Below are 9,580 nucleotides of genomic sequence, written 5' to 3'. Positions count from 1 at the left end.
TAAATTATGTCCGTTTTACATTTCACTATTATAATATATATATATTATATATATAGAAATATATATATATTATAATATATAATATTAACTGATTATATATATATATATATATATATTTATATATTAACGTAAAGTAATTATAATTATGTATAATTGAATCACGAAAGTTAGGAAACGTGATAAATCCATAATAAAGATATATGGCGAGAAGATCCTGCTTCGTTTGTTTTCTCGTGGCCATATATATATATATATTATTATAGTATATATAATATATTATTATATATATATATATATATATATATATATATATATTTATATATCAAATCAGGCGTTGACTCAAGGAAACAGGCCAATCTACATATTTCTTTATTCCAACGTTTCGTAATAAGATTTATTACATCTTCTGGGAATCTGTCAATTAATTATTGATAAAATTATAAAACAATCTTAAAATTGCTAAAAATTAAAAAAAAAGGCGTAAAAAGATTAAAATTTACTAAAATATACAATTGCAAAGAAATATTTAAAAGCTGAGACCGCCGACCAACCATAAGTTAAGGCGGGCCACTCACAGTCGTGGTCGTACGATGAGAACTGAGTGGGAGGAGACTCCAAAAAAATCTCTGCAAACTCATGTTACTGCCCGGTTTGAACAAAGTAGTCAGTCTTAACACTAGGATGGCCGAGGTGTCGTTTTCGACACCTTCAAATTTTTAACCTAATTAGTATGGAATAACTGATTTTGGCTCACTGCTGAGTCTTATAGACAATTATTAAATTTTTAAAAAGATGCTTAACAGACCTAATTTTTTAAAAAAAACAAAATATTCAGTGGAATAGCTGATATTTGAGGTTTTACCTTAAATGGCCAAGGTGTCGTTTTGACACCTAGGCTATTTATATATAAATTCATTTAAAAACTCCCTCACAAGCAATAATATTTGTGTTTGTGTCCCCTATCTATATATCTATCTATTTATACACACACACACACACACACATATCTATATAATGACTTTCTTTCAGTATGAGGTTATACTATATATTTGTGAATTTCTTTTCAGACTGTTATTCCACTTTGAATATCCTTGAGAATCTGTGTTTTTCGTGATCCTTGGCAAAGGAAACAGTTACTAAGCATCATCATTCATATTAGCTTAGTGGTAGTCATACTGAATATATTAGAGATGGCTGCTTCACGGTGTAAGGGAAATAAAGATTTCTATACTGTAGAAGAAGCATTGAATATTATCTTCCAATCAGAAGATGAAGTTTCAAGTGATGGTAGTGATGGTAGTGAAAATAAGAGTTTTTTACCACAAAAAGAAGTTTCTTCAGCTCATCAGATTCTGATGACTATCAAGATAGTGAAGACGAATCCACTAGACAAGCAAGTACCTCATCAGATATACAAGCAAGCACTTCTACAGATAGAAATACCATCATTACACGGCATGGGATTGCCTGGGAACCTTTATCATCATCTCGGAAAGGAAGATATAGCCAAAGTCAGGTATTCAAAGCTACTTCTGGTATTTCAAAAACTGTGAAAAATGTAGCTGCAGAATCCCCATATTCTGCTTGGAGAATCTTCATTGATGAAAACTATGCTACGGAAAATTTCATAAATGGACAATCAGTGAAGGAAAAAATCACGATGAAAGCTGGGTGTTATCCTTAGAAAAGTTTGAGCCTACATTGCTTTGACATATGCAAGGGGAGTGTACGGAAAAGCTCACAGTGCAGATTTTTGTGGAATAAAACCTATGGACCAAAAATATTCGGAGAAACCATGTCTAGAAGTGATTACAAGAAAATACATAGATTCATTAGGTTTGACAACAGAAGCACAAGGTCAGAGAGGATCAAAAGTGACAAATTTACCCACATTAGAGACATTTTGACCTATTTGTTGAAAATTGCAGAGGTGCCTATATACCAACATATAGTTTGACAATTGACGAACAGCTATTGCCCATGAAAAACAGGTGCCCATTCATTGTATTTATGCCAAATAAACCTGATAAGTTTGGAATGAAATTTTTGGGTCCTTAGAGAGGTAGAAAACAAATACATTGTAAATGTGATCCCCTACTTAGGAGCCATAGAAAAGGAATCAAGGTTAGGGGTTCCCTTGGCGGAACATGTTGTGCTCAGTCTTACTGAAGTTGTGAAGAACAAAGGCTATAATGTAACAACAGACAACTTTTTTACATCTCTTGAAGTTGCAAGGAAACTGCGAGATAGAGCTACTTCAATTGTCGGTACTGTGAGAGGAAACAGCAAGCATCTGTCGAAAAAAGAAAATGGGGGACTTTACAAGAAAAGGGGAAAAAGTATGAATCCAAAATTCTATTTTCAAGATGAAAGTGAATGCATGTTTGTTAATTATCAATGCAAAGCTAATAAAAATGTGTGCCTCTTATCAACAATGCATAGTTCTCCAACAATTTCGGAAGGTGAGAAGAAGAAACCAGCAGTCATTGATTTCTATAATGCTAATAAAGTAGGAGTAGACGTAGTCGACCAAATGCTCCGAAAGTACAGTACACGTTGTGCTACAAGACGTTGGCCCCTTGGAGTTTTTTGTAATATACTGGATATGGCAGTTATAAATGCATGGATTATATACAAACTAGCATCAGGGAGAACAATTAGTAGGAAGGAGTTTCATTTTGGAGCTCATTGAAAGTCTTAGGCATGCTTATGTTCAGAAGAGAAGCTTACCGAATCTTGCAGATGTGCCCTCCACAAGCTCATCATTACCTAAGAAACGTCGCAAGTGTCATGGTAGAAAATGTTTTCAAATGCTACGATACTGTTTGCCAAGTATGCAAAAAAACCTACTTGTGGCAAATGTGCAAAGGATGAAACTATGTGGTAGTGTGTAACATGTAAAGATTGTGGAATCTAAGATATTGATAAATAATTGGCCTACAGGATTGTAAAAAGAATGTTATAGCCTACTTCAAAATGATGTCAAATGTTATGTAATAACAATATTCTTTAATAAACTATGTATTGCAAACATATGAGTTTATTTCATTAACCATATATGATTATTTTTCATGCCAAATTTCAATAAAAATCATAAGGTTGTCGAAAACGACACCTCGGCCATTTTATATATATCAAAGGAGCTGGCCATCCTAGTGTTAAGTTGGCAGCCACACTGTTTCGACGTGGCGGAGGCAATATCTGATAATGAACCATAAATGCTTAGACTGTGCCGTTGCAGCCAGTACATCAATGATAAAAAAAAAGTCACGAAAAAGAATATTGGGTCATTGATTGGTTGTTGAAGAGAGAAAAACTCAGTTATTGCTTTTAAAGGAAATACAGGTAGCTCCCAGGGATTGCTATGAAAAACGTAAGGGTGGACACAGCAACATTCAATTTTGTAGGTCGTGCAAAAGGACACATGCATGACGAAATCCACAATGCCCTATGAAAGGCCAAGTACCACATTACGCTACTTAGCGACTGACTGTTCTTATCAAGATATAAAATTGAGTATGGCCATATCACCCAAAGCTCTTGGAAGAGTCAAGATGGAGACAAGTTAAGCTATGTGGACAACACTCTGCAAAGACTACATAATAAAGATAAATAAAACTCAAGTATACATATTTGTATCTGATAAAAAATAAACTAGCTTTTAGAAACTTTGTAAATAATTGTTTTCCATCAGAACTCTTTTACAAACATTGCGAAAATTTCTAAATAATATCTTCCACCCAAAGTTTGAACTGCCAACGGTACCAAAACTACATCTGTACGCTAGTGTCCCCCTAATCTATGATAGCCATTTTTATCAAGAACTAAGATTTATTGTAAGCAAATACCTACCGGCAGTCAACTTAAAATTGATCCCATGTAACCCAATGACCATCAAGTCCTTGTTTAAATATAAAGAGAGTCTGCTTCCTTTGATGACCTCGAGAGTCATATATTTGTTTAATTGCCCCAGATGTGACCTGGGGAAGAGCGTGGGCTCCACCCAGAGGTTGTTAAAGGTAAGATTAGATTCCCATCGTGGCGTTAGCTATCGTACGGGTGTCAAACTATCAAACCCCGAATTTTCCTGTATTAGAGATCATGGAAAAAATGCAAATACAATATAAATTATAAGGGTTTCAAAATCATAGGCAAAGCTCCAAACGAACACCAATTGGCAATACTCGAAATCTCGTTTTATCAAACAAACTAGGTTCCCCAACAACTAAATGCTCAGGTCCCACGTCAATCATCCTCGTTACCCTCTTCTTGCAGTTTCCGTCGGCCACCAAAACGACCCTGACAGTCACTCAGCTTTTGCCTTCAGCACTGCTTGGTAATAACACTGTTTTCTTCTCTTGTACCTAATTTGCATTTTTGTTAAGAAATAACTTTTTATCATGTTTTAATCTGAGGTCTCATTTTAATTCTGTTATTCTTTTAATTTTTTAGCTTCGAAAATGGGACACATGGTCCTGAAACGTCAGCAAAATAAATAACTTTAAAGGATTTTGGTATCTCTCCACCCTCCGATGATGCTTATTTGGTTTCAAGCAACCGCCTTCAACTTTAGTATATATATCTATATATATATATTTGATATATATATATATATATATATATATATATATCTATATTATATATATATATATATATATCTATATATATATATATATATATATATATATTATATACTATATATATATATATATATATATATATATATTATATATATATCTATATATATATATATATATATATATATCTATATATATATATATATATATATATCTATATATATATATAATAATATATATATATATATATATATCTATATCATATATCTATATACATATATATATATATATATATATATATATCTATATATATATATATATATATATCTATATATATATATATCATGTATATTATATAATATATGTCTATATATATATATGTATATATATATATAGTATATATATATATATATATTATATATATTAATCTAAGATATGTTATTATATAGATATATATATATATATATGTATATATATATATATATATATAGATATGTATATATATATATATATATATGTATATTATATATATATATATTATATATATATAGATATGTATATGTATGTAGATATATATATATTATATTATTATATATATATATATATATATATATATATATATATATATATATATAATATATATATATATATCATATATATATAATATCTATATTATATATTATATATTCTATATATATATATATATTATATAGATATATTAATATATATATATATATATATAGTATATAATAGATTATCTATATATATATATATATATATATATATATATACATGATCTATATGTATATATATATATATGTATATATATATGTATATATAATTATATAATGATATATATATATATATATATATATAGTATATAGATATATATATATATATTATAGTATATATTATATATATTATATATATATATATATATAGATTCACATATATATATATATATATATATATATATATATATATCTATATATATATATATATATATATATATATATAGATATATATATATATATATATATATTATTCTATATATATATATATATAATATATATTGTTACGAAGTGCCAAGTATATGGTTACCATTCATCAATTATTACCTCACCAAAAGCCAGACACCTGAACCCTCATAACAGGCACTAAACAACTGAATACTCTAAAGGCAACAGTGATCCCTTAACAACTTACCAGTATTGCAGAAAATCAGACTAAGTTCATCAAAACAGGTGTGAGGTAATCTTGTAAGTAATTAAATTAATCAAAGGGCATCACTCCATCAACAACTTTAAAAGTCTAAGTATTTCCCTGATTTCAGAAGTCTAAGTTACTTCCCTGGTTCTAAGTCCACTTCAAGTAAATTGAAGGGAAGCAAATCGATTACCACTCTATGTTTCTACCTAACATAAATATAATCATAATTAAATGCAAATATACTGGTTAGAAATGAAATACTTATAAAAATTTTAAATACAAAAATTAATTATTAAACTCAAAATTTATAAGTAAAATTCACAATATCAGGGAAAATTACTGATACTTGAAAACAAAGTCAAGTTTAATTAATTCTTGAATTAAATTAAGTAAAATTAAATCAAAATTAATTTATCACAAAATTCAAGAAAATTAATTCAATTGAAATTCAAAAGTGTTAGGCAATAATTGAAAATTTGAAATTAATTCACAAGTGCTAAACAATAATAAAACTTGAAAAGAATTCTAAGTAAATGCAAATTAATTCACAAGTGTTAAATTTAATTAAATGTGCAATGATTAAGCAATGAAAATAACTAAGTCAATTACATTGTAAATGCAAATGAAAAATATAAAATAAAAAGGCACACTTCAATAAGAAAATGAACAAGTGCACAAACAATGGAACAAACACAAAGCACATAAATTGGCAATGTGTAAAAGTGTAAATCTTTTTCACTCAAAACATTGTAACCATCAGACTTTACCAAACCACTGTTCCTATCAGTTATTAGTTTCTTACCAAACCATCATAACCATTAGATATTAGTTAACCACTGTTCCTATCAGTTATTAGTTAACCACAGCTCCTATCCATTATTAGTTGCATCTAATAAAAATATAACACACTTTACCTTGGTATACCAAATTCTTTCTTTGCTGCAGGCTTGTTTCACTTTACCAAAAACCAGGCACCGTTACAAAACAATGTTTGTTCAGATTCCACAAAATCACTAAATAACACTAAATAAACTCTAAGAAATATCAAATATGAATTTCTCACAAGTTACGAGTGACCAATTTACGTTACGTTAATATAATCTCAAGGATGTCGCGGGAGAGAAAGGGAGAGAGAAAGAGAGAGAGAGAGAGAGAGAGAGAGAGAGAGAGAGATGTTAACGCCTCGTGTTTCTAGGATATAATGAAATCTCTTCCTTTACGGAAGCTGGACAGGGCGGATGACAAAACATTTTGAGACAATAATGCTTCCAGAAGCTTCGAAATATTACGCAATCTCACATACAAAATGTGTAACCGCACGTGGCTTTGACAAAGACATACATGTAAGAGTCAAGTCTGCTCAACAGACACGTACCCGATTGAAATGGAGGCTGAGCGATAATTAAGACTGACATGTTTTGATAACAACGCAAAGACTCGATTTGATCGCTTATTAAACGTGTTGACAGATTAGAAAAGCAAACGGATCTCTTGCAGTTCCTCTAATCTCACAGTGCTGACACAGTGCTGACACATTGCTGACACAGTGCTGACATAAAAGGGAAACAATCGTAGTTTCGAATGGACAAAGAAAATCACTCTCTTTTGACATTCTACATTATATATATATTCTTTTACAATATGTTATGCAAAATCTGAACACACATTTTAAAACAACCTATCTCCTAGCTATCTCGGAATCTGAAAAAATGTTGCACAATTCTACATGACATTTCAAAGAGGGGAAATATGCATTTTGACAGTAGCAATATATGAATTTTTTTTATATATATATATATATATATATATATATATATATATATATATATATATATAATTATTATATATATATATATATAGTGTGTGTGTGCATATAATATATATACATAGACATGATGTATACAATATACCTATATGTATGTAGTATGTGGTTATCTATAGATATACATTACATAAATATTTCCGTATATGATATATTAGAAAATATATTATATATATATACATACTATATGTATATTAATCATATATATATAATATCTATATATACATATTATAAAATATATGTATATTATATATATATATATATATATATATATATATATATATATATATATATATATGTATATATATATATATATATATATATATATTATATATAATATATTGATATATTAAGCTTATATATTATATATATATATATATATATATATATATATATATATATATGGTATGTCTCTGTGTTCGGTTCGCGTGTGTGATCAGATGCAATATTCCCTAAATAAAACAATTCTGAGCCGAAGACCGTTACCTTTCAAGTAATATCTCAAACCTTTTCGAACATAAACTGTTTGAGTAGGATGAATAAGCTTTTTGCATATAAGAAGGAAGTTCTCTCATTTCTGGCAGTTAGGAATTAGGGCGTTCATTAGGTTTAGGCCACCATGACCTTGAGGATAAACCAGTTTTCTTGGTCTTTTTAATTTGGCATCTCAAGCAGATTTGAAATAACTAGCACTTCCTAAAAATAATTTGTCACCCCCTTTAATATTGTGACTAATTACTAATATGATTAAAATGACTGAATCTAAACTTGCGTGTATGGCTCGATGGTGTTACATTTGTTTTTTGTTTTTTCAGAGAAGACCTCATTAACTTTTCTGAGCCCTGTGAAAGGTATCATGTATACGCCATCATGTTTGTGCCTTTCATTTACTTGTAAACATTACTGACCGTGGAAACGATGGTATTTGGGTAAATATTGAAAAAAGTGTTTTCTCTTCCCAAAGTCTACGTAGTCTTCTTAGTGCCATCTAGATATGGACCTAATAAATTGATGGCTAAATATAATTTCACACCTAATTATAAAGCTGGCAGTAACAAAAACAGAAATGAAAATTCTATCAGAAACAGAGAAAACAGGTAACTGATTGTATTCAACTTCAAATAAGTTTTACATTTAGATTAGTTTGCATACAAAGAATCGTTTCTTGGGTGAGATGCCCTTTTAAAGAGGTCATTCGTTCCATTAAAACAAATCGAATATTCAGTACCCACCAAACCAGAATTCTGAAAAGTGTAAAATATCATAAAATTTATCAATTTCGTCAAAAAAGAAAAAAATGAAAAATATGAGAGAATCTCTGCTGGTTTGGTAATAGTATTAAGAAAAGAAAGATTATTGAGAAAACGCGTAGTATTAAGAAAAGAGCAAATTTTCGGTCTATACCCGCTTACAGCGAATCAGTCCAAAGGTTACCAAGTGTAGCAGTTTTTCAGATAAGTTTAAAGTTTTTGCACCTGCACTTAGTTTAACTTTTCTCAGAAGTTGAAGATAAAATATGCAATAACTTCGCAAAAACTAAAACATTATTCATCCTCAATAAAACTGACATGACGAAAACAAGATAAAAGTGTAAATGATTAAGTGAATGAACCTATCTCAAAATTAATTCAACTCTCTTTCAGCCCCATTCCTGTCTTTTTTTGATAAATCAGCACCACATTTTTGTGCTGTGAATATCTTGGCTGTAGACGCCTAAACAGGATTAGATTGAATGTGTCTAGTACCTTTTAGTGTTACTGCAAACGATAACTCTCACTCGAGGCATCTGCAAAGATGTGAAAGAATGAAAGTAAAGAAATGCTTGAAGAAATTAAACACAGATTATTGTTTACAAACTAAACGAGTTCATAATTTCCATTTGTTTTTCGTAAGATCTTTTAGTAAAGTTACCCATTTACTCAAGCTTCCTCCGGCAGAATGTTCCTTCTGCAGCATATCAAGAACAGAAGCA

Source organism: Macrobrachium nipponense, chromosome 5, assembly GCF_015104395.2.
Source record: "Macrobrachium nipponense isolate FS-2020 chromosome 5, ASM1510439v2, whole genome shotgun sequence".
In the NCBI taxonomy this organism is placed as follows: Eukaryota; Metazoa; Arthropoda; class Malacostraca; order Decapoda; family Palaemonidae; genus Macrobrachium; species Macrobrachium nipponense.
Note: the sequence above shows the minus strand (reverse complement) of the source record.